We start from the raw sequence: 22739 nt of genomic DNA on the forward strand, positions 1-22739 counted from the left end.
CATGCTCACATAGGAATACTTAACACTAGAAGAACTTGAATCTCTTGTGTGACTCCACCCTTGTAAAGAGGAGGTAAGCAGAAGCATCTTCATATTACCCACACTTATTTCTCACTCTTAGAATTCCAAACTCCATCACTGACAAGAATGTGGTTATCATGATAGGATTACTTCTCTGAACAGGAAGATTTTGTTAGTAAAAATTGAGAGAATTATCCCAGAAACCAATAAGTCTAGTCACAAATGGTAAATCCTTGTCTTCAATTTAAAAAAAAATGACATTACCTTGCTTTTACTCTAATCCCTAGCAAGCTATAGTGGCCTAGAATTTTACATACAGATGCAAGTGTCACCCACTGCTCAACTGTTCTTATTTGACAGTTCAGCAGATCAGAGATAAGGTAAAAAGCAGCTTTATTTGGGACTTTTTAATTATGGCACTAGTATTGCTTCTTCTGGTACTAATTTTCCAATACAATGAATTTTAATTTTCTACTTAATCTGAACTAGCAACTAATTCTCCAGTTGTTAGTGATTCTTCCTTCATTTCCCTCTGACTATATTCTGGCTTTGTAAAGTAGCTAAATTAAAGAGCATAAGGAAAAAAAATTCCACATCTAGAAGTCTCCTTAACTTGGACCATAATAATGAGTTAATTTAAAAATCCAACTTCAGATTTTCACAACACTATGAGAGTTTACACAGTTGAATATTTACATATGATTGGTTATTTAAGTGGGATGACATTTGGAAATTGAAAGAGCTAATTATCATTTAACAGGAATAATGATGAGGATAATAACTAGTAGTGACTTAAGTTTTACTATATTCTTACTTTTAAAGTAATTTATATGTATTTTTTTCAACCTTCACACAAACTCTATATGACATGGCACAGAAAGGGCAGAGAAAATGCTCATGGTCTCAGAGATAGCAGAAAGAAATTTTTCTAAAATATTGGACTAGGGATGTGGTTGTATTTCTTCACAAAAGGTTATCCTTTCAAACTATGTTAATCTGGGAGTACAAATATGGTGAAAAATAATGTATAGATTATTTAATAATTGTCTTGGGAACTTTCTCTGCAATTTCTCAGAGACCCCTTGCTCTTAATGTTGCTCCTGTCTCTTCTTTATTACTGAAATAGAAGAGACTATAGTTCAAGTCCAAGAAGGCTCTGCTCATTGGGTCTATCTCCTTCTGCCATGCCTAATGTAGGGGACCACTTTCTCTACCCACAGATAGTGCTTCTACACCAGGGGTGCTGATTTTCCACTATGGAAACCATGGTCTATGGGATGCACATTCTTTCTACTCTAGTCTAACACTAAGGGAGAGTCTGTTCATCTATCTCTGCATTCACTTCAGATGATATTCTCATGCTGTGTAATTGTCTTCATGTATAAAAATGACATTTCTCAGGGATCTAATCTGCTATGACCCAGACGTTAGGGCAGAAACTGTTTTCTGAATCTTGTGTACTTCTTTAGGCTTTTCAACATCATTTTCCCTACCATTATAGATAACTTGACAAAAGAAGCAAGCATTCCCACTGAGTTCTTATGGTGTGTCCTGCTTTATTCTTTACATTTTATTTTTAATTCTTATTTACCAACAGCCTTCCGCGAACAATATTTAGCTTTTATGCTCTATGAATCTTTCAAACAGAGATGTGTAGACTTTATTATGTACTAAATATCTTTACACAATGAAAAATATAATTTTACACCTCCCAAATAAAACCAATGCAACATGTTCAGCTAGTGAAATGATTGCTGTATATTTCTTAGCAACACTAAAGTGGTTCTCCACTATGTCTTAAGTAGTGTAGATAATTTCCCTAGGATTTCATTCATGATGTCCTGTGTTACACAGATATTTCATTTTAATAAGATACAGGTGACACATTGAGTCCAGCAGCACAAATATAGAGAAAGTGCTTTGTTTAGATGAAGCAGAAAAATACCACTTTACATGTAGACATTTATTTGCCTTTATTTTAGACATTTTAACAATTGTGCCTTGTCACTTCTGACAGCTGTTTCTTACAAGCAGACTGTCTTGAAAACTAATCCTGAGTCCTAATAGCTCTGAGATTTCACATGGTGCGTTTTAAGAGATAAGAAAATAAGTATGAGGACTAAAACTAAAGTTGGGAGGACAAGGTCTCAGTAGGACTGAGGTGGCTCACAGTTAAGGAAAAAAAAAAAAGATCAAGAAGGATCACATTTATTTAAATCTCCAGATTATTGCAGGTTCTGCTGTATAGCTGAATGTGCAACCATGGGGCTTGTTTTCTTTATCTCCTTGCTTTTTTTTTCCTGGTAGGATATAAATTGATTCTGGATTTATCAGTGAAGATATTTTTACTTGTAGAATTTTCTTGTAGAATTAACTTTAACATTACAATAAAATAACTTTTCCTTAAAAAGCTATTAATCGATCCTAATTCCTAAATAGTAGATGCATGTAAAAGAATTGTTCAATCAGTAAAAAAAAATTGTTCATTTATTTGCTTCTTCAATATCTTTGAGATAATAACAGGAATTATTTTTCTACTTAATGACAGTTTCTTTACAGTCAGTAATTTTCTCTCTCTTCTTTCAGGTTCAATAGATAACTAGTCCACTTCAGAGTCAGCTTCACCAATGATATAGAATAAAAGAATAGGAAGCAAATTACTTTAATGTATAAACTTAAAATACTTTGTGCCTAGGGAATATAATTATTAAAGTATTTTCCCAAGTCATTTATAATCTGTCAGACTGCTTCAATGACGACTCAGGGCTTCATTGCTAATGTTTCCAAGAGCAAGACTAAATCACCTTTTATTATGTAGCTTTTTATGATCTAACTTTGAAAATCACATAATGTCATTTTCACTCCACTATCTTTGGTGAAACCACCGTACACACACACACACACACACACACACACACACACACACACACACTCCACATCCTGGAAATCCCCAGAATAGTTGGTTACTCTTAGTTAATAGAAACATTTAATTTTAATAAATTCCTTTAGAAATATTGATCAATCTTTTATTTTCTAGTTATTTGTTTTAACTTTGCTTTTAATAAATCATAAAATTTCCAATGTTATTTGTTGGTCTGCTTTTGCTAATTGTTTTTTCTCTACTCTTAATTAATTTTGTGATATGGTATGAAAGAGGAGTTAAGGTATATAGTGTTTTCTGTAGAATTTCATAAGTTTGACTGTTTTTCTCCAAAAATTTCATTGAAATTTTTGCTTTGGAACAAATATATACATTGTCAAAATTACAGTGAATATCTTAAGCTCTAGTAGTGAAAGTCCTTTACCATTATGTTCCTTTTCAATACTGCATAGGTCATCCTAAGTTCTTTGCATTTCTACGTGGATCTTATATAAACTGCTTGTCAATTTAAACAGTCACCCAAGGGTCTGTCAAATTTATATACATATATATATATATATACATATATATATATGTAGTTTTTAAAATTTTTTTAATTGTAGATGGACACTATACCTTTATTTTGTTTTATTTATTCTTTCATATGTGTATGTGGTGCTGAGGATTGAACCCAGTGACATGCTAGGCGAGTGCTCTACCACTGAGCTACAACCCAAGCCACTCAAATTTATATATTAACTTAAAGAAAATTCACTTGTGAAAAAACCCAGTTTTCAACCAACTAAGGGGAATTAATAGTCCATTGATTTGAGTCTCCAATTACTCTCTGTTAATTTTCTGCTGTTTCTTATTTCCGCAGTCCAGCTGCAGCAAAATAACAGAGGAGGGTGGTGGTGGGGGGGGTGGGGGCGGGTGAAGAGCAACTTGGCTCACTGGCACCACCTCACAAACCAAAATGCCGGGAGCCATCCTGACTTGTTTACAGACCCTAACACCTTATTTCAAGGTTTTGTTTATGTTTTAGTATGTACTTTCCAGACATTTCATACATGGCGTGTCTACCATGCTTTCTAAATTTACTCATTATTATCAATGTCTTACATTGAGATGAGACTGTACTCTCTGTGTATAAATTATGTCATCAACTAAAATGAAGTCAGTTTAGTATCTTTCTTCCAATTAAAATTATTGCTATTTCTTTCTTAACCTTAATTCAATAGATCTAAATTTTAGTATAATTTTAATAGTAGTGTTGATAGTAGATTCAAGTTTTTTACCTTAATGAGACAGCAAATATCTGTATCTAACACCATGTAGATACAGATATCTACATCTACATGGTGTTAGATACAGATATTTTGACAGATTCTCCTAGTTACGTTTACAAAACTTTCCTCTAGTTTCATGAGAGTATATTTATAAATCATAAAATCATACTGAATTTGAGTAAAGAAAATTTCTGCATCTTTTTGTTTTGTTTTGTTAATGTAGAGAATTTTAAAGGAAAAGATTGTTAATACATATTAACTATTTGAGGTGTCATTGAATTACATTTGCTAATATTCTTACAATAAAAAATCTTTTATAATATATATCATTCAAGGTATACATTTTCATATGAACATTGTTCCAAGCACATTACATAAGTGTTTGTTTGCCATATTTTATTGTCACTTGTCTAAAAATATTTTTAATTTCTACTATTTTTTCTTTACTTTCGTTCTCCTTCCTATTTTTCTTCTTTCTCTTCCTTCTGCCTTCCTTCTTTGCTCTCTCTCTTTCTCTTTCTTATTTCTTTTTGTTAACTAGAAGTAACTTCCTTGATTTTCAAACACCTCCAGATAAATATGAGATCTATCATCCTACTGGTGGATTTAATTAATTTGAATTCCTTATTAATTGATGAGAGTTTTGTAATGGCTCAGGTTATGATCTAGTTCTGTAAATGTTCTGTGGGCACTTTAAAATGAAGTCCTTTTTTTCTACAAACTATGGGCAAAGTCATCTATTAGCACCCATCATAATAAATTAGTAAATTATATTGTTGAAAAACTTCCTTACTGATTCTTTTCCTGTGTTTTGCTTCTTGATTACTAGAAGATGTATTTGTTTAAATCTCAGGTACAATTGTTTATTCATTCATTTCTTCCTTTCAGTATAAATGCAATAAAGTTTCTTTATGTATTTTGAAATAATATGTTTTCAGGGATATCAAATATGGATTTGTATACCTTCATATTGAATTAAGCCAGTTCTGAGTATGAAATATTTTCTTTATATCACATTATTTCATACCTTAAGGAAATCTTATCTGATAGTAATAAGTAGAACAAGTAATATGCACTTTCATTTCATTACAAACATCACAATATTTATTTTAACATATATATGCTTTAACTGGTATGTATCCTTATATTATAAATAGTGTGTATGTATGTGTCTATATATGTATAAATATTTTGTGTACTTATTTATTACCTCTACCTAATATGTTTATTGTTAGGATCTGTAAACAAGTCAGGATGGCGCCAGGCATTTTGCCAGAGGGAGTGATTTGTGAAGTAATGCCAGCAAGCCATTAAGTGTGGACATTTCTTATTGGTTGACTGCTGTATCTAGTTTATGTTAATTAAGATAAACTGTGTGTAATGCATATATACCCCTCTTGTCCTACAATAAACGGCTCCCACTCCTGCTGTATCAATCTACACAAGTTCCTTGTCACCCCCTGGTTATTTTGCTGCAGCCAGACTGCGGCAGTTTATCTTTAATTAATAAGTTTTAATATTTACTGTTAATTTGTGGCTGTCTTCCCATATTGCTACTATTATGAATTTGTCTAGTTTGTTCTTTATTTTTTATTTTATTTTATTGTTATTATTTTTGGGCTGTGGCACTCAACCACTGAGCTACATCCACAGCCATTTTTTAAATTTTGATGCAGGGTTTCACTAGATCTCTGGGACTGGCCTTGATCTTGTGATCCATTTACCTTAGTCTCCTAAATTGCTGGGATTACAGTTGTATGCCACTGTGCCCAGCCAATTTGTTTTTCTTAAATAAAAATTTTTATTTAATTCAATTTAAATTCAATTCTTATTTTATTATCATGCAGCTTTTTTCTTTTATTAGTGAATTATAGTTGTATATAATAATTGGATTTATTTTGACATAATTATGATTGCATGAAATTTAATTTAGTGCACATCAATCCTTGATGCCCCCACTATCCCACCCCTGCTTTCTCCCATTATCCTCCTTCTTCTCTACTGGTATTCTACTCCTTTATTTATTTACTTTTAATTGGTGCCTTATAGGTATACATAGAGTAGAATTCACAGTAGTGTATTTTTCCATGCAAATAGTATCATTTTGTCAAACTAATTTCTTATTTCCTCCACTTTCCCCACCCTCATCCCACCCCCTCAGTCTCCTCCTTCTACTCTACTATTTCCCCTCTGTGATTATACACATACATTATCTTCCTTACTTTGCTCTAATTTCTGCACACGATTGAAGAATCTTAATTTTCTGAGTCTAGCTTATTTCACTTAGCATGATGTTCCCTAGTTCCACCCATTTACTGGCAAATTCTAAATTTCATTCTTCTTTATTACTGAGTATAACTCCATTGTCTATATTTGCTACATTTTTCTTAATCCACTCATCTTTTAATGGGAACCTGAGCTGGTTCTATAACTTGGCTATTGTGAGTTGTTCTGTTATAAATACTGATGTGCCTGTATCACATACATACCAAGGAAAGGATAGCTGGATCATATGCTGGTTGCATTTCTAGTATTTTTGAAGAATATCCATACTGCTTTCAAGAGTGGTTATATTTACTTGCAGTCCCACCAGCAATGATTTCGTGTTACTTTTCCCCACATATTCATAAGAATTTATTATTTGCATTTTTGATAATTGCAATATTGACTAGAGTGAGATGAAATCATGGTTGAACTTTTGATTTACAATCCCATGATTCCTAGGAATGTTGAACTTCCTCATGTATTTGTTGGTTATTTGTGTTTCTCCTTTTGAGAAATGTCTGTTCAGATTTTTTGTCCATTTATCACTAGGGTTATTTGTGTGTGTATGTGTGTGTGTGTGTGTGTGTGTGTGTGTGTGTGTGTGTGTGTTAAGATTTTCAGTTCTTTATATCCTGTCAGAGGAGTAGCTAGCAAAGATTCTCTCTATTCTGTGGACTCTCTCTTCATACTCTTTGTAGTTTCCTTTGCTGTGCAAAACCTTTTTAATTTAATGCCATACCACTTATTGATTCTTGGTTTTATTTATTGAGCTTTAGAAGTCTTGTTAAGGAAGCCAGTGCCTGTGCCAATAGTGTTGACCCTATGTTTTCTTCTAGTACTTGCAAAGGTTTCTGCTCTAATTCTTGTCTTTGATCCACTTTGATTTGATTTTTGTGCAGGATGAGAGATATACCACCTGCTTAAAAACAGTTTTGTTTCTTACCTTTATTCTTCTGCATATGGCTATCCAGTTTTCTAAACACCATTTGTTTAAAAGGCTGTTTTCTCCTATGTACACTTTTGGCACTTTAAAGCTGGGTGTGGTGGCATATGCCTATAATCCCAGAGATTTGGGAGGCTGAGGCAGAAAGATTACAAATTCTAGGCCAACCTCAGGAACTTAAAATCTTAAGCAACTTAGTGAGATCCTGTTTCAAAATGAAAAAAAAGGGGGGGGGGGGCTAGAGATTAGCTCTGTTAAAAAGCTCCTGGGTTAAATCCCTAGTACCAGAAAAAAATTGAAAATAAACTTCATTAAAACAATAAATAAGCTACTTCCTTAAATGATGCTGTAAACAAACTTTATTTGCCATCCAATTTTGATTATTCTACTGTTTTGATTTCTACAAGTTTTAAATTCCATAATAATTCATATAGTTTTGTTAATCTATCAATATTCATTATATTTAGTAATTTATTCATCATTTTTGGAATTTCTCAGTCGTTCTTGCAGTTCAGTATGTTCATCTGGCTTGCTTTATTTCAACAGAGATAACAGCAATACTTTTAGTATTTCTTGTAATTCAGAACTTCTATAGACAAATTTAATTAGATTTTTTCCTTTCTCACCTTCCATCTCTACACCATTTTTATTTTGCCTTTGCTTTTGAATAATATTTTATTTTCATGTCTTATCCTTCAATCTTCTGAACTTATGATTCATTGTATTCTGCCTTTTATTTTTTCTGTTTAAAAGCCAACTTTCAATGTTACTTTTTTGTTTGACTGTTTAAATAATTGGTCTTTTTCATCCTACTGGCTATCCTATGTAGAATGTTTTGAGCAACCTGGAGTGCATCTTCTCTCATTTCTATATTGTATTTTTCAATGTTTTTGTTTGGACATTTTCTATTGTTTTTAATTTCACTAATTTTATCTTCTATTGGGCCCAGACATCTATGAATCAATACATCAAGTTTTCAACTTCAGCTGGTCATATTTTGCCTTTATGGGATGTACATTAGATTTTCATTTTTATTAATTCATGCGTATTTTCAAACTCTTTGTTTTTTATCCATTTTTACTCCATATAAACATGTGTTACTGAAGTCTTTGCTGAATCAAATATATGAATCCTCTCTAGTTTTGCTGCTAATAACTTAAAATAGTTGGTAGTTGGTGATTTTTTTATTTGCTTGTTTTATATATTATATATTAGAGGATCTTGGATTTATTTATTTTTTCTAAAATTTAGAAACTTTTGTTATGTACTTAAAATTTCTCATAGATTAACTTGATACAAAAAAAGATTATGTAAAATTTGTTAGTATAGATCTGTATAAGTTATTCTCTTTTATTCTTGAGTTGAAAATATCATTCCTTGGATGTGCTTTCATGATTTATAATCTTTCTGGTGTTTCAACAGGAAGATCAGGATGTTCGCAATTGTCACTTCATTCTTGCTAACCTTGAACTCCAAACTCTATCTCTAAGCTTTATATTGTCTCTGAATTTTTTGCATATTTCCCTGTCCTATAAGTACTATGGTATTCTGTTAGGGATGTGCAGATTTTGGACAGTATTTCTCTGGGAATTTCTCTAGGATGCTGTGCCTTTATATACCACCTGTTTTTCAGTCTCTCTTTCTTCTTCCCCTTGACGTTTCTTCTCTTTTATTGGGCTTCTTCCCCTAAATATGATGTACACTATTCTTCTGAAGAGAGATCTGGTGTGTATCCTTTTCCCACTTTCTATATTTACCTTCTCTGAAGGATTATTATCTTAAATTGACTATTGCCAAATGTCCAAGCAGCATTGCTTTATGTATTATGCACAATTTTAAAATATTATTAACTTTTATTTATAACAAGAGAATAATCTAGAAGCTTATCCCAGTGATCATATTTAGAAGCAGAAGTTGTGCTGGTGAATGTTAAAAAGGATTTTCTTCCTTATCCTTGTGGAAATGTTTAGATTAGCACATTTTACCCATTTCACAATTACAGAAGCACCTTGAAGGTATCTATTGTTCACCTACTTTATTATTTTTCAAACAACTATAGAACCAATTCATTTATGCTTCTTAAAAAGTAAAATTTAGTTCTGATAATTTAAACTTTATTTCTCTCTTTATTAATAAAAGAAACATTCCTCAAAATGTTCACTAGCTCTGCACCTGCATGAACTCATTTGAGCAAAATAATTCAGAAACGTGTAAATTAGCTTCCAGGGTCCCAACAAGATCCCCCTTTTTGCACGTTATTGGAATAATCTGCTTTATTGATTTGTTGTTTAAATTTACTTTTAAACTTTGAATGAATATGATATAAACATGCTGGAAGTACAAGTATCAACCATTTATTTTAGAATAGATTATGGAATAAAAGTAAATATTTTGTTTATGTTACAAAATTTCAACCTAGTCAGTTAATCTACCAAGACATAGGAATCAATATTGCAGACAATCTCTTTCATTTCTAATATAGAAGCATCCTACTATTCAGGTCTGTCTGTCTGACATTGTATGCTTTTTGCTTCTTTCAGTTTTCAAAAAAAAGCTATTGGGTGTATACTTGTAAATATTTTAAAGGATTTTAGGTACAAAATCTGATTATGATGGACCTTAAATCAGAAACTTCAGAAGCTTTTAAAAAACATAAGAGTAATGAAAATTAGAATTAGGACATTAAATACTTAATGGAAAATGTGCCAGTATGAGATAGTAAGCATAGGATATTCTCTTCCAATTCACATTTCTAGTGCTCCGTGGACAGTTTTCTAAACTTATGTTTAGATTAGCAAGCCAACATTACAGCTGTTGATTTTATACATGAGAGGATTTGTATTCTGTCTCAATCAGTTATTGCTAATTATATTACCCAACTTAAAAAGTACAATATTTCTTTCTTTTCTAAGTATGAACTTTTTGGACACAATGTGTAAGATTTTTGCACTTGATTTCTAAAAAGAAATTATATACAGGATAATAACACTTCTTCTAAGGTTGTATATTATTCCAAAGAATAATCATAAATATTACAAAGAAATATTAGCATATTTGTGATACTTTAATCATATCACTTATCAAGTCATCAATTACCTCTACAGATATTTACATTATTTTAAGCATCTTTTCCATATATAAAAATCATACAAATCTTAGAAAATATCATTAAAATACAATAGTAGTAAAATTTTACTCTTAGTATTAAATTTTGGTTACCATGACTATATTCTCCCAGTGCTAGTTTATAAACAGAATACTATTAGGAGTACACTGATTTTTTTGGAAAAGAAATATTTCAAATCAAAAAATTTAATCTTTCCAGGGATCAGGTAGAACAAAATAATATAGATATTGTTCAAAACTTGATATGTTACATGAATATTCAAAAAATGTCCTTCCTTTATATAACTCTTAAGAAACATTTTTCATAGCTATTTTACATCCCATTCTTACATATGTGTAATTTAGAGAAAAAAAATCCCCTTTTGAAAGGCACTGCAAAAGAAAACAACATAGATATTGAATAAGTATATGTTCAGAATTGTCTTAGACTACTTGTGGACTCATTGAATAGCATATAGTCCTCCAATTTTTTCTCCTAATTTAATTACCATATGCAATATTATTTTTGATAAAACTGAGACACATTTCTAAAACTGTAATGTTTTTAATTTTCTGTTTTTTGTATAAAATTATGATGCAAGAATACTAGTATGTTTATAAAAAATTAAATTAAAATTTTCTTAAATTTATTTTTGTGAGACTACTTTCTGTATTACAAATTTTAACTGTTATCTAAATTATAATTATATTCACCTAATAATAAAATTGGATGAATAAGAATTCAAACAGGTTAGAATTTTTCATAATTTTACTTTAAGTTCTTCAACAATTGGTTAATTGAAATAGACACGAAATTCTATAAACACTTTTTGTTTTCAGTAATGAATAAAATTTAATAGGTGATTCACAGTGAGAATCCATTCAGCAGCCTAAAGGTCCCACTGTCTTTGAGTTTCTGTACCACAGATTGTTAATTAGCTATATGGGCCTGGTGACTGATCTGAAACTATATGAAAAATTTCAGGCTATCTAGAATTCAAGCCTAAAGTTTAAACACTTAAGGAAAATATATGCGATGCATCCAATTAGTTGACTTTCTAATCATAGTTCATTTCATTTTTGTATGAAGGGTGTGGAGTTAATATTGTGGTAAACATGCTGATTCAGAACAGATGTAATTTACTTATATATTTAAAATTTAAGATTGTCTTCCACTATATCTGCTAAGTAATCAACATAGTCAGTAACACAAGAGCTAAATCTTAGTCTCCTACTCCATTGCCATCACCTTCCTCACCCAGATTGTAACCAAATTCTCCATTCTACTTCCTAATTAATCTGCTTTCCACTTGCTGTTTCTAAGGTATTATTTGAACTTTCACCGTCTCTGTCATCTGAAAGCATTATGGGTAATTATAATTATTTACTTAAAACGACAGTGCCATTGACAGTACACACTGAATCATGTCACATTCCTTTCCTATGTAGTATCATTTGCTTTCCTTTTCCTATATTCACATAACTTTCATACTCTTTCTGATCTAGAAGACTACTCCAAATCTTTCCACAGCATGGTTTTTCCAGTTTTAGCTATACTTATATAGCTTTGGCTGACCTATTTAGTTAGATATTCCTTTTCCCATTTCTAGACTGACAATACCCTACTCCTCCACTGCAACACACATAGATGCCACTTCATGTGTGAATAATTCCCTAGCTGACTTTATGACTAAAATTACCTCTTCCTTTGTTCATTCCCAGCTATCAACATTATCCATCTTTCTCTATTTCTTTTGGAATTACTCTTATTTTTTTTTCAGCAAATTAGATTTTTAAAAAGTCATATACCATATCTTTTCCATATATGTATCTTATGACTTGGAACAAATTTGACCTTCCATGAATATTTATTCTTGTCTGGAAAGAGGAATAATAAAAATGGGAGCTTAAATGATCTGTAAAGGAAGGAAAGGAGATAGGCTATGTGAAAGGATACCTTTCAAAATATAGCATCTTGCATTCTTCTGCTACAGCAGGCTTGTCATTTGCACAAATCCCATCACTCATGGGTTCTTATTGCTGAAGTCCTTACAGAAGAAATATTATTCCATTTTTGGCTGCTCTCTGTGGCACTTATACTTCATTATTTCCCATGGGCTTCAGTGTCCTTAATTTTTTTTCCAGAATCCTTTGGTCTCCAATGGTATCTGTGATGAAGCAAGTGATGCCAAATAATCAACCTGACTTCTTTTGGAAAAAAAAAAAACAACAAACAAACAAAAACAAAACAGTCTGAACTGATGGTTTGTTTTATAGGCACAAGCATCTCTCCATATTTTGTGTTAAAGCTTCAAAACATTTCAGCACTATGTGGCAAGATATGCCAATTGATGAAATGCCAAAGCTCCATAATGGAAAAATAAGAAAAGGATCAAAATTCTTTTCACCTAAGAAATTGCTATTAGTTCAAGTAGCACTTAACTAGTGAAAGGAATATGCCCTAGAGCAGAAATTTCATCTTTGGCAGCTGCAATACCTAATACCCACTGGCTGTTCTTTGTTTCTTCTTATTCAAAGAGTCTCATTTCTTAGAGAGTATGATTCAATTTGTATTAAATTCCTCTTTTTTAATCATAAAATAAGTTGTTGGGTGGATCATATAAGGTTTTCCCACTTGCAAATTCCTTACCTTTCAAAATTTTGTCAATTTAGCTTACTGACAGCATCCCCTGTGTTCTACCACCCAGTTTCATTCTGACAGCATTTTGATGGCATAGAATAGAGAGGAAATGAATGCAGCTATGGGGTGGAGGAAGGAGAACAGGGAACTTTGGCAGATGGCAATGATCCTTCTAGTTATGTCCTCAAGAATAAAATGTAAAATGAAGCATATTAATCTGTCATTAGGCAAGGAAATAAAACATAAGATATGCTGAGTAGAAGAAGGCATTATGGGACTAAATATACAAGAGGAAAAGTTTCTGATAATTTCATAAGATAAAGTTTGGTAAAAATACAATACTCTCTATGTCTACTTTAGTAAAAATATAATAAGTTGTTGGAGAGGGGAGCACACTCCCATGAAATATGTGGCTAAATATGTGTGGCACTGTATAAATGCAATGCGCTCATCATGCCTACTACTATAAAGAGTAGTTCTTTCATTTATTGCCAAATTTAGCAAAAAGATAAAGGACAGTGAGTTCAACATGACATTCACATGAAATATTAACTTACCTACAGTATATCCATGCAATATACTAACACATTCATGGTTTAGAAATAATTCAAATTTAACTGGAGTTATTATATTTTTTCTAGTAATTTATTTTAGTACAATTTGAGTCTTTTCTTGAACAGACATAGGTTTTGTCCTGTCTTTAGAATATGCATTAATGGGAGGTGAGTGAAGAACACCATATATATATCAGAAACAGAGGGTAGTGTACTCCTCAGAGGTGTTCTAGTCAACTTTTTCACCAATGTGATCAAAAGACGTTCTGAGAACAATTTTGGAGAATGAAAGTTTATTTGGGGTTTATGGTTTCAAAAGTTTCAGGCAATAGATGAAAAATTTCATTGCTGTAGCCTGAGGTGAGTTAGAACATCAGGGTGGAAGGATGTAGAGAAAGAAATTAGCTCAGGACATAAAAATCAGAAAGGAAAGGGAGACTAAGCTGGGTTCACCAGGGACAAAAATATGTAACACAAAAGTATGTCCCCAGCAACCCACCTCTTCCAGCCTCACTCAACCTGCCTACAGTTATCACCCAGTAAATCCATTCAAGTGTTTTAATGATTAGGTCAAGTCTCTAAACTTTCTTGCATGATCTCATACATAAGCTTTTAGGGGTCATCTCATATCTACACCATAACAGAGGTCTTCAACTAAATGAAATATTGTTAGTTATGCCTTATTCTTCTCAAACCCCGATATTCTAGAGATAAAAATGTTCATACAAAGACAAGTCTTTGCAGGATTGCCTGTATGGAGCCCAGATGATATTTCCAAAGATCTTCATTGTAATGTTATTTGCAAGGGTGATTAATGTATCACAGCTCTGTGTCTACACTTCCGTATTTTTGAGGCAATGGAAATAAACATTTATCCATCAATTTATATTAGTTATTATCTATCAAGAAAAATCACTTCTTATATTTCAATTGAACCAAATGTAAACTCAGTGATGAAAACTTTCACTTAGCTAAAGATATTACAGCTATAAGACTGAAACTATAGATAATTGTCCTTAAAAACTGATCAGACAAATGGAAAACATAAAAAAAATCTCTTGGGTATAAATTAGCTAACTGTTGGACTCTTTAGTCTCCTTTTTTCTTACATTATCCCTATGCATTTCTAGGCTTTTATTTAAAAATTCAAGTATGATAACTTCACTCGGTTAAAAGTAGCTAAAGAAAATAAAATTTTCGTCATTACTTGGCATATTTAAGCTGATTAAAATACTATTTCAATATAGGTAACATTGTATCACCAGAAGAAATTATTAATCATTAGTTTCACATGTCTATAATATTATATTTTATTGTAATGTTGATCACTATTAAAATAAAGCAGATATTGGGCTGAGGTTGTGGCTCAGCGGTAAAACTATTGTCTCACATGTGCAAGGCACTGGGTTAAAACACATATAAATAAAGTCCATTAACATCTAAAAAATGTTAAAAAATTATAGCAGAAACCACTGCAGTTGATTATTTTCTTAATTCTGTTCCTTATTTACCTTCATATCCAAGAAATACTATTAATATACGAAGAGGAAACAAAAAGTATTGCAATAGATTTTTATTGTAGGATATATATTTAATATTGGGTTATTTGAAAAATGTAAACTTTCTACATTTGAATCAAATGTAAAATTTCAAAATCACAGAGAATGAGGAAAATAATCTTTGTATCCTAATGACCAATACCAAATAAAATCAGTGTGTAATTAGCAAGTATCACAGAGACAATAAAAAAACATTATACTTCAAATCTCTGTTATATAAAATAACTCAATTTGACATAAAATGTTTGGTGATATTAAAGTCCAATATATTATAATTTTAATAAGTTTGAATATAACAGAAAAGGTGAAACTCTTTACTGGTTCATGAATATATATGGACAATTCTATAAATATAAAAATCAAAAATCACATTATAGGAGTAAAAATTTATATTAAGGGAAAATAAAATTAAATATATGACCATAAGATTTTCAGGATCTTAGTCATCTTTACAAATTTTCTGCAGAATTCCAAATAGTAAAATCTATGAGGACAGACATTTTGTCTTTTAATTCCTTATGTCTCCTGCCTCCAGAATAGGACTTAACATATAGAAGACATTTAATGAATTCATATTAATAAGTGAAGGAACTATATAAATTGCATTGTTTACTATCCAAGTCAGACACAGAAAAAAAATAATTTTAAGTTTAGAGAATACATGGTAAAATAACTTTAAGAATCAGGAGAATAGTTGTATAAAATCTTGAATGATTTTATTAATTATTATTTTATGAACATATATTTTTAGATTATTATTTTTTATGAAAGATTTCTACTCACAATTAAAACAAGGACACTAAATTTATAACTTGGAGGTTACTTTAAAGGGTAAAATTGGACTGTATATGACACAATTGTACATTTCTTTAATGGATGCCTGGTAATAAATTATTACATTTAGTTAAATTATAATATAGTGTGGGCTAGTAAGTCATCTATTTAATTATAATTCTAAATTAATTCAATTAATGAAATATATCTCTGCATAGTGTCTCTGTACTGAGACTATGGTGTTCCATTATCACTCTGTTACCAGCTTGGTGAATTATTGAAGTTGGCTAATTAAAATTCATATTCCAGGGTATGCATTAATAAAAGTGAGAAACATGCATCTTTTTGGTAGAGATAATGTATTGATTCCTTGTTCAATGCATACTTTAAAATCAAATACACAAAAATAGAAAATGGTCTTTGTTTTCATAAATAAACATTCAACACAATGAACATAATAAGCTACAATCCAAAAACCTTATTCATATTATGATAATATGTAACTTACCTTTAATGTGTTATCTGTTCCCTTTGTTTTTTGTTATTTCCAGGGATTGAACCCAGAGGCACTTAAAAACTGAGCCAATCCCCAGCCCTTTTTAATTTTTTTTTATTTTGAGACAGGGTCTTGCTAAGTTGTTTGGGGCCTCACTAAGTTACTGAAGCTGGCTTTGAACTTGTGATTCTCCTGCCTCAGCTTCCTGAGCCCCTGGGATTACAGGCATAGGCCACCATGCTTGGCCTGTATGTACTTTGTTTATTTGTTTGTTTGTTTGTTTGTTTATTTATTTATTTATTTATTTATTTATTTATTTATTTATTTTTGTGGTGCTGGGGATTGAACCCATGGCCTTGTGCATGTGAGGCAAGCATTCTACCAACTGAGCTATATCCCCAGCCCCTGTATGTACTTTTTAATAGAATACAAATTTATTATAGAAAGATCAGAAACTACATTAACATTAACATATGCTCATTGTTATAATGACACAAACTGATTTGCAAACAAAATTGGAGAGTCATTGGAAAAATAAATCACAGACAATGATTCCTTACATTTATCAAAGTATAATTCAGCATCTTTATATTATTTTCTGAAACAGTATATGCACATTTTTAACATTTAACTTTAGTCTCCTCTTAGTTTTGATATTTTATAGTTCTCTAAAATACGCACCCCAAGGCCACAAATTTAGGGGTGTCACTTCATTTTAAAGCAGCCCTTTTAGAATTTGTGTCCTTGATACTTCTTTACAGGGTGTACGGGAAATCAAAACAAATTTAGAATTAGCTGATGTGGTACCCGAACTGTCATCAATTTGTTCTCTTTCAAATGGGTAATACAACCATCATTCTAAAATAAGAGGAAGTTTATCTTTGAGGCCTGGGGTTGCGACTCAGTGCTAGTGCACTTGCCTAGCATGCCTAGCACTGGGTTCAATTCTCTGCACTACATATAAATAAATAATAAATAAAGTTCCATCGATAATTTTCTTTTAAAAAGTATTTTTAAAAAATTTATCTGTGAACTTACAAGTAGAACTAACTAAATAAACAAAAATATTTAGATGAAAAATTCAATAAATATTATCATGAAAATGTTATATAATGAACACCTTAAACTTTTTCATTAAAAGAGAAAATTATGGAAAAACATTATGGAAAAAAATATGTCACTGAAGGTTTTCTGAATTTACCAGATAGTTATCAATTTCACATCCATTTTATTTCTTTCTTATATCCATTATGTGTTAAATGAACAATATTGCTAATATATCAAAGATATTGATTCTTTCAAAGTCATTGCATACATGTTTCACTTCAAAGTATTGTGTATGTATAGTACATACATAATACTTAGTCTTAATGCCATGAACAGTTTGTGATATTTAAGCTGCTTCTTATTCCAATATTGCTTTAATTTCACATTTAGGTATACTTCTAGAGAGAGCCACTGTAAGCGTGTATGGCCTAGTCTCTGACAAGTATATACACAATTAAAGTCAGGGACTCCTCCCTGTCATCCAAGGTAAAGAGAGATACATTAAAACTAACAAAACGATAAAAGGGGCCTGAAATTGAAGCAGTTTAAAAAATGACAGTTTAATGAAAGCAGTGTAAAAATACTATCACTTTGATGGAAAACGTCTGTCCTCCACGAATCCTGAATGATGGAAGGTTTGAGGCTCTTAAGGAATGTGTTGCCAGCCTATGGTTATATCAACAGCAGGTCAGACATGGCTGTCTGTTTAATATCATAGTTATGACTGTACAAATATATACCATTCCAACTGATGCTTTGTCTTCAGCATTGCAATGGGTTACTTTAAAGTCCATTTCTTTTTACTGATTTTTGAGCTTTTTCAAAAGAGGGAGAAAATAATGTAACAAATCTATAAATAAATAAATAAATAAATATCAGAGATCTGTGTAGTTTTTGTAAAGTGAAAAAAAATAAATATAAATGTAATTCTAATTATTTTTGTAGTCAAAATGAGACACAAATGAAAATATCAGATTTTATGTTCTGCTATAAAAGACACAATGTCCATGGGGCTTCCCTTTGTAAGTTTCAACAAACTTGCGAGATGCATGAGTCATTTAAGCTATCCAGAGACTGCACCAAATTCTTTCTGTACTCTCAGAAAACTTCATTTTGTTGAAAATGTTATTTCAGAGGAGAGTTCACTTGAGTTTTTGATATTATATGTAATATAAATTGGTATATTTAAATAATTTGAAGAAATAGAGGTTGTTTGGAGGTTTCTCAGATTTTTTCAGGTAATGATTTGTGAGGACATGCCCATTTTGGGTATTTCTTATGTTTCAGAATAACCCAAATGTAAACTAAGTCAAATTTTGATTCACTTCTCTAATCCTAACCATCCATATATTTTCCAAAACAATTCTAGCTAAATTTTGAGGTACAAATTATCATTCATATTTAGGACAGAGAATTTCCATATTGGTATAAAATTACTATTCATAATATTTTTCTGACATATTAAAACAAATTTTTATACAGCACTCTTTCATTTTCAATGATATTTAAATTTTCAATATACATTAGGAGAAAAAACTTTAGCTACTTGCAAAATATATTTTAATGACATTATTTAATATCTTACCTTAGTTCAAAGCTGTATAATAGGTATCAATTCAAATAAAATTGATTTTTTGAAAGCATGTCAATCTATACTATAGTGTTTTCAGTTTATAAGTAAGCCATTAGTTTTACAAAGCTATATTTAAGTGTTAACAATAGTAAAAGAAAAAATCAACAACTGATAGATAAGTGATGCTGTATGTGTACCATTTTTGTACAATATTCTTAAATAAAAAATTGCTATTAAATATATCTAAAGTGGTATTATGCCATCTCTGCTTCATTTATATTCAGATTCCCCATAGAATTTAATTTCTGTTGCATGTCTGAGTAAAATTTAGATAAAGTTTAGGTCCTTTTCTCTGATGTGAATCAAAATGTCACCTGACCCTTAACAACTTAGGATTCTCTTTTTTCAAAATCAAAGAAGCTGAATCTCAGTAAATTTAATACATCTTTTATTCTGAGCAAACTATTGTTTGAATTTATACTTTTTATTAAAAATTTTCACCATATATAAAATACATAAATGCTTTTCACAATTCCCCATTCTTCCCAAAGAGTTTACATGGTGTAGAGTGTGTATAAGGTTTTGGTCCAACACACCTGTATTAGAAACTGAGTTCTTTCCACAGTATTGGTGTAGTATACTGATATGCAGTAGGTTTTTAATAGTTTAAGTTCTTTTTCTCCACTTTAATCCTCTTTTATAATTTTCAGGGCTAAGATAAGAGTCTCATAGAAGTCTACAGATTAAAAATAACCCATTACAGCAATGTGACTTGACCATTATCAGAATAAAAACTCAAAAGAATGACAGATGCCAATTTAGTTTTCACTGTAACATTAATATAAGACAAAAGAAGCATCATTTTATAATTCCTATTTTGCTTTGTAACCTAAATATCTGAGGCTTTAGCCACATCTTTAGCAAAGTCATAATGATAAGCTATTTCTTAGGATTATTATGATATTAACTTTCACAGACCTCTCTAAGTAAGCAATTTCCATTTGCATTATTATGCTTTGTTTCCAGGGGCCAAATGCCCTATGGATCATCCTGTGCTTAATCTAAGGAGATTAAGATAGTGAATATGGCATTACTTTTTGCACATCTAGAATCTCCTATGTCCATCAATTATTTACAGCAAACACACACATCAAATATTGTTCTGAAATCTCAAAGTAGAAATTCTCATAATCTTAAATTTTCTTTCAAGATCTTGAAAGAAAATGGAGAACAGATACAGGGAAGGGAATATATTAGGTCCCTAAATGGCAGAGGGATTTTTAATTTGTTTAAATTTGTGTTTAAATCTGTCAATGATAATGATTAAACCCAGGTTTTAAAAAATATATATATTAAATTTGCAGCAAATAATCATATTTGTAACACAAACGAACTCTCCAAATAAATAAAAATTGGAAGAGTAATTATGTTTCAAAAAAACAAATAGGATAATTTCCATTGCAACCAACCTAAACTAGCTGTTCTTCCACAAAGAAACTAGCCTCAATGCCTGTATTCATTGTTGAGAATAATTCCTATGGCTATAAATTTGTAAGACTTTTTTCTTCATTTTGCTCTGTACATAGAGTCTTTAAAATAAGCATATGATAGCACAAAGCCCTTGATATTATTATTTTTCTGTCAGCTATCATTTAATGGCATCCAGTGATAAAATGTCATCATTTTCTTTCCACTGTATGTCTTGCCTTCTTTAAAAGAAAAGATAAATTAATCTGGAAATTTTAGTAAATTGAAGAATGTATTTGTCAATTATTGAAGTAAATCTCATATTTTATGGCAAGAGAACACTGTTTATTCAAAATATATTGTAACCTCTCTTAATTTTTCTGGCCAAATTTTCCTAAACAATAAATACCCTATGATATTTTGAAGGATAATGAATCCATCTTCTTTAGTTATTCTCTCTGTGTGTAGTTATCTGTTATTTTTACGGTTTTATTTTCACCTTGGAAAACGTTATGGCATGTGGTACATAAAACTATTTTATAAATACTACCCCTAGATTTATCTCCACATTACTTAGAGCAATAAGTGCTTGTCAGAACAAATTTTTACACTTTTTCTAACACACCTACATTTAAGTGAATTTTACTAGTTTTAATCAAAATATAAATTTCAAGTGCATTTTAATCAAGCTAATATATTTGTTGTTTACTCCCTCATCTCTGGCATATTTCTAAAGGGCAAAACATCTGATAAAAGGTATAAAATTAAATAATTGAAAGAAATGTGTTGCAGGAGACTGTATGCTCTTAAAAACCAACTTTACTTTGTAAGACTACTCTGCTAAAAACATAATGGTCACATAAAACCAGGATGTACCAATATCAATTTTTATCTTACCATTTAATGAGATATTTTATCTATCTGTTCATAAAATGTAAATGTAAGTAATTATTAAATAAATTTGGTGATTAAATCAAGCCACATTCTTTAAATAATGCAAGCAAAGGAGAAATTTTACCATCTATGTAGAGAGAGCGGGAGAGAGCATGGTTTAAGATATATCTCTTGGAAATTACTCAATAATAGAAACATTAGGCTGAGATCAGGAAAACAGTATTACACTATTACACCCTGTGTCTGTATATGTTTCTGAGTATGCATGCTCCTAGATAGCTAGTGTTTCTCTGCAGAAATGTATTTCTTTGTTTCAGCATTATGGATAGTATTTTGTGTGTTCATCAGCCATTTACATTAAGTGAAAAAAATGGTGCTTCCAATTTAACATGTTTTCATAAATCATTTGTGCCTTCCGATTTAATTGAGATGGAGAGAGTAAGCAACAAGGTGAGCACTTGAGTGAGATTAAGAGGAAAAGAGAAAATAACCAACTGCTTTTAATTTCCATCAAAACAGAGCATCAGGTATTTTTTATGCCAGAATGGAAAAATTATCACGGTGATATAATTGTATATTCCATCTTGAAATACTTTTAATGATAAATGCTGCCATACACACACATACACACACACACACACACACACACACACATATGTATATATATACATATATATATATATACATACATATACATACCTACATATACATACATACATACACACACACAATCTATTATTCATTGATTAAAAGAGTATTTTGAAATCTTTTTGTCAGACATGATATATCAACAATTTTTTGATTTACTAACAAAACAATCTGGGGATGTGGCTCAGTGGTCAAGTGCCCAGTATCACCCTCAAAAAAATTTACTCTTTGTTTGAAGAGGATCATAAATTCATAAAAATTGAGCTATTTTAAATCACATGTTTAGATACTTGCAGTTTAGGAATACCATTAAAAATTACATGTACATGTATTATATTTTATAATGAGGATGTCTATAGTTATTTATTCATTGTTTACAAAACATGCATTCCTCTGATTAGTTCAGGCATCCTGAAAAAGCTACTGTTTTATTCCCATTTATAGCTAAGGAAACAAGTCACAGAATATCACCCCATTAGCCAATGGCAATCTGAGATTTGAAGCCAAGCATTATGAACATACCGTGTTTCTTACAAGGATTTCACACTGTTACTCATCCCAGATAGAAACACACATTTGGAATCATTTCTAAAATCCAAGTGA

This window comes from Ictidomys tridecemlineatus, chromosome 1 (assembly GCF_052094955.1).
Source record: "Ictidomys tridecemlineatus isolate mIctTri1 chromosome 1, mIctTri1.hap1, whole genome shotgun sequence".
Taxonomy (NCBI): domain Eukaryota; kingdom Metazoa; phylum Chordata; class Mammalia; order Rodentia; family Sciuridae; genus Ictidomys; species Ictidomys tridecemlineatus.